This window comes from Eschrichtius robustus, chromosome 4 (assembly GCF_028021215.1).
Source record: "Eschrichtius robustus isolate mEscRob2 chromosome 4, mEscRob2.pri, whole genome shotgun sequence".
In the NCBI taxonomy this organism is placed as follows: Eukaryota; Metazoa; Chordata; class Mammalia; order Artiodactyla; family Eschrichtiidae; genus Eschrichtius; species Eschrichtius robustus.
Window position 1 is genome coordinate 147,977,924 of NC_090827.1, and position 10,506 is coordinate 147,988,429.

At 37.2% G+C, this 10,506-nt stretch overlaps 1 pseudogene; it reads left to right on the forward strand.

Moving 5' to 3' along the window:
- The first annotated feature begins 309 nt into the window (after window positions 1–309).
- Window positions 310–1,164, forward strand: LOC137763902 (AP-2 complex subunit beta pseudogene; annotated as a pseudogene).
- Window positions 1,165–10,506: the final 9,342 nt, after the last annotated feature.

Sequence of the window (10,506 nt, forward strand, 5' to 3'; positions counted from 1 at the left end):
GCGCACTGCGATGAAGAGTGGCCCTCGCTTGCCGCAACTGGAGAAAGCCCTCGCACAGAAACGAAGACCCAACACAACCAAAAATAAATAAATAAATAAATAAATTTAAAAAGAAGTCTACAAATAATAAATGCTGGCGAGGGTGTGGCAAAAAGGGAACCCTCCTACGCTGTTGGTGGGAATGTGTGCCGCCACTATGGAGAACAGTATGGAGGTTTCTCCGTAAAAAAAAAATAAAAATAGAATTGCCATATGATCCAGCAATCCCACTCCTGAGCATATACCCAGACAAAACTATAATTCAAAAAGATGGATCTCTTGGGGGGAGGGCTAGAGAGTCTTGTGGGACAGTCCTTCACCCCATCATTAATGCCTGCAACGTTTGCTCCTTCAGCTACTACTGCTTTGGTCAGCAGTGGTCTAAATGACCAATTTGAACTCTCCATGGGGATAGGCATGGCGCCAGGTTGGTATGTGGCTCCTAAAGCTGTCTGGCTGTCTGCAGTAAAGACTAAAGGCTTGGAGATTTCGGGTACATTTACTCACCACCAAGGGCACATCTATATGGCAATGAACTTCACGAGCAGAGTTCTGCAGCACATGACTTTGCAATTCAGTTTAACAAGAATAGCTTTAGTGTCATCCCCAGCACTCCTCTGGCCATCCATACACCACTTATGCCAAACCAGAGCATTGATGTCTCCCTGCCTCTCCACACCTTGGGCCCAGTCATGAAGACAGAACCTCTGAACAAGCTGCAGGTGGCTGTGAAAAACAGTAGTGATGTCTTCTACTTCAGCTGCCTCATTCCACTCAATGTGCTCTTTTGTAGAAGATGGCAGAATGAAGCACCAGGTCTTCCTTGCAACATGGAAGGCTATTCCCAATGAAAATGAACTTCAGTTTCGGATTAAGGAAAGTCATTTAAACGCTGACACTGTTTCCAGCAAGTTGCAAAACAGCCACGTCGATACTATTGCCAGGAGGAATGTGGAAGGGCAGGACATTCTGTACCCATCCCTGAAGCTCACTTATGACATTTGGATTTTGGCCCAGCTCCAAAGCCAGCCAGGAAACCTCAGTTACACACTGTCGCTGAAGTGTAGAGCTCCTGAAGTCCCCCAGTACATCTATCAGGTCTACAACAGTGTTTTGAAAAACTAGTAGACTGGTCCGGTGCCCTCTGGCGACCCTGTGATCGGTGCAAGCCAAGAACTCTTAACTGGAAGAAATTGTATTGCCATGTAGAATCTGAACCCAAATACACTGAGGCCACCCCACAAGGTAGTGACGAAGTCTAACCTGTGCTAATGTTAGGGCACAACCTGTTGGATAGTTTTAGCTTCCCGTGAACATTTGTAACCACAGCTTCAATCACTTTCCACCTCTTGCCACCTGCTGCTGTCCTTACTTGCGGGCTTCTCCATCCTGTGCCCGTGGCAGGTATTTTTGACTGTAGGGTGATATTTCGTAATCAAGAGCTTGTTCCGAAAGCAGAAGACAAAAAATATTAAAGCAAGGAAAAGTGTCACTAAAAAAAAAATCGGGTTATGTGTTGTGTTTTTTCTACCCAGTTATTTGAGCATGTTATATATTTTATACATTAGATATGTTTTTCAAATATTCCCATTTTGTAGGTACACTCTTACCTCTGTAAATTGTTTCCTTTGATGTTCACACCTTTATAGTTTAATGCAATCGATTTTTCAATTCTGTTTGCTTTTGTTACCTGTGCCTTTGGGGTCATATTCAAAAATACATTGCTCATACCACTGTCAAGAAGTTTTGATATTTCCCTGGCGGTCCAGTGGTTAAGACTTTGCCTTCCAATGCAGGGGGTGCGGGTTTGATCCCTGGTTGGGGAGCTAAGATCCCACATGCCTCGTGGTCAAAAAACCAAAACATAACACAGAAGCAATATTGTAACAAATTCAACAAAGACTTTAAAAAATGGTCCACGTCAAAAAAAATTTTTTTTTATAAAGAAGATTTTTCCCTCCTATATCTTCTTCTAGTAATTGTACAGTTTCGGATCTTATATTTAATTCTCTAAACCACTTTGAATTAATTTTTGTATATAATGTGAGATACGGGTCTAATTTCTTCCTTATGCTTGTGAATATTCAGTTTTCTACTAATTTACTGAAGAGAGGATCCTTTCCTCATTGTATATTCCCAGAACTTTTGTCAAAGATCAATTGATTGTAAATATATGGATTTATTTCTGAGGTCTATATTTCATTGTTTTTCTAAATGTCTGTTTTTATATTACTACCCTACTGCTTTGATTACTATGCATTGTACTATAGTTTGAAATTATGAAGCCTGATGCCTTTAGCTTTGTTCTTTGTGCTCAAGATTGCTTTGAGGGGCTTCCCTGGTGGTGCAGTGGGTGAGAATCTGCCTGCCAATGCAGGGGACACAGGTTTGAGCCCTGGTCCAGGAAGATCCCACATGCCGCGGAGCACCTAGGCCCGTGAGCCACAATTACTGAGCCTGCGCGTCTGGAGCCTGTGCTCCGCAACAAGAGAGGCCGCGATTGTGAGAGGCCCGTGCACCGCGATGAAGAGTGGTCCCCGCTTGCCGCAACTAGAGAAAGCCCTCGCGCAGAAACGAAGACCCAATACAGCCATAAATAAATAAATAAATAAAAATAAAAAATAAAAAAAACATTTCAAATTTCATTAAAAAAAAAAAAGATTGCTTTGAATATTTTGAGTCTTTTATATGGTTCCATACGAATTTTAGGATTTCTTTTTCTATTTTCTGGGGAAAATGCCTTTGGCATTTTGAGATGGATTGCTTTAAATCTGTAGATTGCTTTGGGTAGTATGGACATTTTAACAATATTAATTTATTCAATCCTATAACATGGGCGATCTTTCCATTTATTTGTGTATTTTTCAAATTCTTTCATCAATATTTCATAGTTTTCAGTGTATGGCCCTTTCACATTCTTGGTTAACTGCATTCCTAAGTATTTTATTCTTTTCGGTGCTATTGTAAATGGGACTTTTTTAACCTTTTCTAATAGTTTCTGTTGTTAGTGTATAGAATACCAAATGATTTTTGTATGTTGATTTTGTATCCTGCAACTTATTCTATTTATTTACTGGTTCAAACAGTTTTTTGGAGGTGGCACGTTTAGGGTTTTGTAGATATAAAAACATGTTATCTGTGAACAGAAAAAATTTAGCTTTACCTTTATGATTTGGATTTATTTTATTTATTTTTCTTGCCTACTTGCTCTGGTTAGGAATTCCAGTACTATGTTTTTCTTTTTCTTTTCTTTCTTTCTTTTTGGCTGCGTTGGGTCTTCGTTGCTGCGTGTGGGCTTTCTCTAGTTGCGGCGAGCGGGGCCTACTCTTTGTTTCAGTGCGCAGGCTTTTCCTTGCAGTGGCTTCTCTTATTGTGGAGCATGGGCTCCATGTGCACGGGCTTCAGTAGTTGTGGCTCATGGGCTCAGTAGTTGTGGCTCGTGGGCTGTAGAGCACAGGCTCAATAGTTGTGGCGCACGGGCTTAGTTGCTCCATGGCATGTGGGATCTTCCCGGACCAGGGCTCGAACCCGTGTCCCCTGCCTTGGCAGGCGGATTCTTAACCACTGCGCCACCAGGGAAGTTCCCAATACTATGTTGAATAGAAGAGGCAAGTATAGGTAACCTTGTCTTGATCCGAAACTTAGAAGAAACGCTTTTGGGATTCATAATTCAACATACTGTTAGCATTGGGCTTGTCATATGACTTTTAATTTGTTGAGGTAATTCCTTCTGCAACTATCAATCATTTCTTGACAGTCTTTATCATGAAAGGAAGTTGGATTTTGTCAAATAATTTTTCTGTATCTATTAATATGATCATGTTTTCCCTTTATTCTCTTAATGTGATGTATCACATTTATTGATTTGCATACGTTCACCCATCCTTGCATCCGGGCATAAATCCCATTTCATCATGGTGAATGATTGTTTTAATGTGCTATCGAATTTAGTTTGCCAGTATTTTGAGTATATTTCATCTATGTTTTTCAGGGATATTGATCTGTACTTTTCTCCTAGAGCCCTTGTCTGGTTTTGATATTGGGGTAATGCCTCATAAGATGGTTTGAAAGTGTTCCCTCCTCTTTAAATTTTTGGAAGTATTTGAGAATTCTTGGCTTTAATTTCTCTTTAAATATTTGGTATAACTCACCAATAAAACCATCTGGTCCTGGGATTTTATTTATTGAGAGGTTTTTCAATAGTATTTCATTGTCTTTACTCACTACTGGTCTGTTCGGTGTTCTATTTCTTAACTATTTAATCTTAGTAGGTTGTTTTTTTCTAGGAGTTTGTCCATTTTTTTCTAGGTAATCCAAGTTGTTTGCATATGATTGTTAACAGTTAGTAGTCTCTTATTGTCCTTTGTACTTCTGTAGCATTATTGTATTGCCTATATATATGTGTGTGTGTATAGATATACACATATATATATTCTATCTTTTTCTTAGTTATTCTAGCTAACAGTTTGTCAATTTTCTTCTTTTCCAAAAAAACTTCTCAATATTATTTATCTTTCTACTATTCTTGTAGTCTCGATTACTTTTCTTAAAATTTTTATTGGAGTATAGTTTATTTATTTATTTATTTATTTTTGGCTGAGTTGGGTCTTCGTTGCTATGCATGGGCTTTCTCTAGTTGTGGCGAGCGGGGGCTAATCTTTGTTGCGGTGCACGGGCTTCTCATTGTGGTGGCTTCTCTTGTTGCGGAGCACGGGCTCTAGGTGCACGGGCTTCATTTGTTGTGGCTTGTGGGCTCTAGAGCACAGGCTCAGTAGTTGTGGTACACAGGCTTAGTTGTTTGTGGCATGTGGGATCTTCCCAGACCAGGGATCGAACCCACGTCTCCCGTGTTGGCAAGCGGATTGTTAACCACTGCGCCACCAGGGAAGTCCCTGGAATATAGTTGATTTACAATGTTGTGTTAGTATCAGGTGTAAATTGATTCTTTTCCCATATAGGTCATTACAGAGTATTGAGTAGAATTCTCTGTGCCATACAGTAGGTCCTTCTATTACTTTTATAACTTCTCTAATCATTATTTATTTCATTCTGCCAACACTGAGCTTAGTTTGTTCTTTTTCTAGTTCCTTTAGTTGTAAAGTTAGGTTCTTTAATTGTTTTTGGTTTTTTTTCAGAGACAAAATATTTTATTACTTACAGCACAGCAAGCATGGGCATAATAATGTATTGGTTCTCTCTCCCCCACCCAGTTCCCACTGGGATGACACAGAGGGATCCAGTTGGGTGATATGTATGTACTCAGTTGTGTAACACTGAGGAACGCTGAGTTTGAGGACTCCACTGCTTTTAAAATGAGAGGTTAGCAAGCTTCCTGTTTGCCTGAGGGAGAGACATTACCTCACTCCTCAAGGCTGTTCGTTACAAACACGCTCCCGAGAAATGGCTCAGGCGAAATGCTGTCCGGACACGCATTCTTTTTCTTCCTTCTTTTTTTTTTTTAATTGAAGAATAGTTGACATACAATATTATGTTAGTTTCAGATATACAACATAATGTTTCAGCATTTAAGTATATTACAAAATGATCACCTTGATGAGTCTAGTAAACATCTGTCCCTATCCACAGTTATTGCAATCATGAACCATACTCTTTATTCTGTATATTAAATTCTTGTCAATTTTTATCATATAACTGGAATTTTGTGCTTCTTATACCCCTTCACCTGTCTTGTCCAGCACCCACTCAGCTCCCCGTTTGCAACCACCAATTTGGTCACTGTGTCTGTAAGACTTGTTTTGTTGTGTTTGTTTTGTTTTTAGATTACACACATAAGTGAGATCATGCAGTATTTGTCTTTTTCTATGTGACTTACTTCACTTAGCATAATGCTCTCTAGGTCTAACTATATTGTCAAAAATGGTACGATTTCATCTTTTTATGGCTGAGTAATATATATAACTATATATATATACACATATCTATACATATATATGTATCTATGTGTATATGTATATGTATGTATATATGTATATGTATCTGTGTATATGTATATGTATCTATGTGTATATATGTATATGTATCTATGTATATGTATCTATTTATGTGTATGTATATATGTGTATATGTACATGTGTTTCTGTGTATGTGTGTATATGTGTATACACATATGTACATATGTATATTTGTGTATATATGTATATGTTTATGTGAGTGTCTGTATATCTATCTATCTATATCACTTTTTTGTCCATTTATCTATCATTGAACATTTAGGTTGCTACCATATATTGGCTATCGTAAGTTATGTTGCAATGAACATAAGAGTGCATATATCTCTTTAAATTAGTTTTTTGCTCTGTTTTGTTTTCTTTGGATAAATAACCAAAAGTGGAATTGCTAAACCATATAATAGTTTTATTTTTTTATGTTTTCAGAACGCTCCATAGTGTTTTCAATAGTGGCTGCACCGATTTACATTCTTCACAACAGTGCAGGTGAGTTCTCTTTTATCCACATTCTCAGCTACACTTCTTAATTGCTGTCATTTTGATGCTAGCCATTCTGACAACTGTAAGGTGATATCTTTTTGTGGTTTTGATTTACGTTTCCTGATGATTAGTGATGTTTCCATGTGCCTTTTGGCCATCTGTATTTTTTTTTCCTTTGGCAAAAGGTGTATTCAGCTCCTCTACCCAATTATTTTTATTTTAATTTTATTTATTTTTAAAAATTATAGCTTATTTACACTATTATATTAGTTTCAAGTGTATAGCATAGTGATCCAGTATTTTTTACAGATTATACTTGATTAAAAGTTATTACAAGATAATGGCTATAATTCTCTGTCATATAATATATCTTTGTTGCTTATCTATTTTATACATAGTAGTTTGTACCTCTTAATCCTATACCCCTAATTTTCCCCTCCCCCCTTAGCTGTCCCCACTGGTAACCATTAGTTTGTTTATACATCCGTGAGTCTGTTTCTGTTTTGCATATACATACATTTGTATTATTTTTAGATTCCACATGTAACGATATCTCACAGTATTTGCCTTTCTCTGACTTACTTCATTAAGCGTAATATTCTCTAGGTCCATTCATGTTGTTACAAATGGCAGAATTTCATTCTTCTTATGGCTGTGTAATATTCCACTGTACCTATATGCCATATTTTCTTTATCCATTTGTCTGTTCATGGGCATTTGGGTTGCTTTCGTATCTTGGCCATTGTCAATAGTGCTGCTATGAACATTGGGGTTTATGTACCTTTTAGAATTAGTGTTTTCATTTTTTTCCTAGATATGTACCCAGGAGAGTTATTGATGGATCATATGGTAGCTCTATTTTTAGCTTTTTGAGGAACCTCTATACTATTTTCCATAGTGTCTGCAACAATTTACAATTCTACCAACAGTGTACAAGTGTTCACGTTTCTCCACATCCTCTCCAAAATTAGTTATTTGTAGACATTTTGATGATAGCTATTTTGACAGGTGTGAGGTTGATGTCTCATTGTTGTTTTAAATTGAACCTCTCCAATAATTAGTGATGTTAAGCATCTTTTCATGTGCCTTTTAGCCATCTGTATGTCTTCTTTGGAAAGATGTCTATTCACGTCTTCCACCCATTAGTGACTGTGTTGTTTGTTGGTGGTGGTGTTTTGTTTCTGTTTCTGTTTTTTGATATTGAGTTGTATGAGCCATTTACATATTTTGGATATTAACCCTTTGTCAGTCATATCATTTGCAAATATTTTCTTCCATTTTGCACTTTGAATTTTTATTTTGTTGATGGTTTTCATTGCTGTGCAAAAGCTCTTAAGTTTATTTAGGTCCCATTTGTTTACTTTTGCTTTTATTTCTTTTGCCTTAGAGGCCAGATGCAAAAAACTAGTGCTACAATTTATGTCAAAGAGTGTTCTGCCTATGTTCTCTCCTAGGAGTTTTATGGTTTGGTGCATTACATTTAGGCCCTTAATCCATTTTGAATTTATATTTGTGTATGGTGTGTGGAAATGTTCTAATTTCTTTCTTTTACATGTAGCTGTCCAGTTTTCCCAGCACCACTTATTGAAGAGACTGTTTTTTCTCCATTTTATGTTCTTGCCTCCTTTGTAGTAGATTTATTCACCATAAGTGTGTGGGTTCCTTTCTGGGCTCTCTATTCTGTTCCATTCGTCTGTGTGTCTGTTTTTGTGATTATTGTAGCTTTGTAGTCAGGGAGGATGCTATATCCAGCTTTGGTCTTTTTTCTCAGAATTCCTTTGGCAATGTGGGTATTTTGTGGTGCTATATTTATTTTAGGCTTATTTGTTCTAGTTCTGTGAAAAATGTCATGGGTATTCTGATAGAGATTGCTTTAAATCTGTAGGCTGCTTTGCATAATATGGCTATTTTAAAAAGATTAATTCTTCCAATCCAAGAGCATGGGATATCTTTTCATTTATTTGTGTCATCTTCAGTTTCCTTCATCAATGTCTTATACTTTTCAGCATATAAATCTTTCACCTCTGTGGTTAAATTTATTCCTAGGTATTTTATTATTTTTGATACAATCGTAAATGGTTTTTTCTTAATTTCTCTGATAGTTTGTTATTAGTGCAGAGAAAAATAACAGATTTTTGTATTTTAATTGTGGATACTTCAAATTTACTGAATTGATGCTAATAGTTTATTGGTGAGATCTTTAGGGTTTTCTCTACATATTGCCTTGTCATCTAAAAAAGCAGGGACAGTTTTACTTCCTGTACAAATCAGATCTCATTTTTTATTTTTATTTTTGTCTTTTTGCTGTGGCTAGGACTATTAATACTGTGTTGAATAAAAGTGGCGAGACTAGGTATCCTTGTCTTGCCCCTGTTCTCAGAGGAAATGCTTTCAGCTTTTCACCATTGAGTATGATGTTAGCTCTGATTTTGTCACATATGCCCATTATTATAGAAATGTATGTTGCCTCTATTCCCACTTTGTTGAGAGCTTTTATCATGAATTAAATTTTGAATGTTGTCAGATTTTGCCAAATGCTTTTGCTGGAGGTATGAAGATGAACATATGATTTTATCCTTTGTTCTGCTAATCTGGTGTGTCACTTAATTGATTTGCGTATATTGGATCATTCCGGCATGGCTGAGATAAATCCCATTTGATCATGGTGTACGGGTCTTTTAATGTATTGTTTTTTTGGCTGCATTGGGTCTTCATTGCTGCGTGCGGGCTTTCTCTAGTTGCGGTGAGCGGGGGCTGCTCTTCATTGCGGTGCACGGGCTTCTCATTGTTGTGGCTTCTCTTGTTGCGGAGCACGGGCTCTAGGTGCACAGGCTTCAGTAGTTGCAGTGTGTAGGCTCAGTAGTTGCAGCGCACGAGCTCTAGGGTGCGTGGGGTTTAGTAGTTGTGGCACATGGGCTCAGTAGTTGTGGCTCACGGGCTCTAGAGCGCAGGCTCAGTAGTCGTGGTGCACGGGCTTAGTTGCTCCGCGGCATATGGGATCTTTCTGGACCCGTGTCCTCTGCATTGGCAGGCGGATTCTTAACCACTGCACCACAAGGGAAGTCCCTTTTAATGTATTGTTGAACTCAGTTTAATAATATTTTGTTGAGGATTTTTGTATCTATGTTCATCAGGGATATTGGCCTATAATTTACTTTTTTTGGTAATGTCTTTATCTGGTTTTCACATATGGGTGATGCTGGCTTCAGAAAATAAGTTTGGAAACACTCCTTCAATTTTTTGGGATAGTTTGTGAGAAGGATAGATAGTAACATTCCTCTAAATGTTTGGTGGAATTTATCAGTGAAACCACCTGGCCCTGGACTTTTGTTTATTAGGAGGTTTTTTTTTTTATTACTGATTCAATTTCATTTCTAGTAATTGATCTGTTTAGATTTTTTATTTATTCCTGATTCAATCTTGGAAGATTGATATTTCTAGGAATTTATCCACTTCTTCTAGGTTGTCCAATTTGTTGGTGTATAATTGTTTGTAGTAAACTCTTACGATACTTTGTATTTCTGTTGTGTCTGTTATAACTTTATCTCTTTCATTTCTGATTTATTTGGGCCCTTTCTTTAAAAAACATACTACTTTTGTCTTTTATTCTTTACAGAAGCTTAGTAAGTGTTTGATCTACTACCCTTACTATATGTATCAATATACTTTTCCAGTGTATGTTTTCTTGTTACTAACTAGTGACACTTCTTTTAAACTTAAGTAAATTCCTTCAACACTGCTTATAAGTCTGCTTTATTAGTGATGAACTCATTTAGCTTTTGCTGGTCTGGGAAACTCTTGATCTCTCCTTCAATTCTAAATCATAGTCTTGCTGGTAGAGTGTTCTTATTGTAGGATTTTTCCTTTTAGCTCATTGATTATATCCTGTCATTCCTTCCTGGTCTGCAGAGTCTGCTGAAAAGTCAGCTGATAGTCTTATGGGAATACCTTGCACATAACTAGTTGCTTTTATTTCACTGCTTCTATGATCCCTCTTTATCTTTAACTTTTGACACTT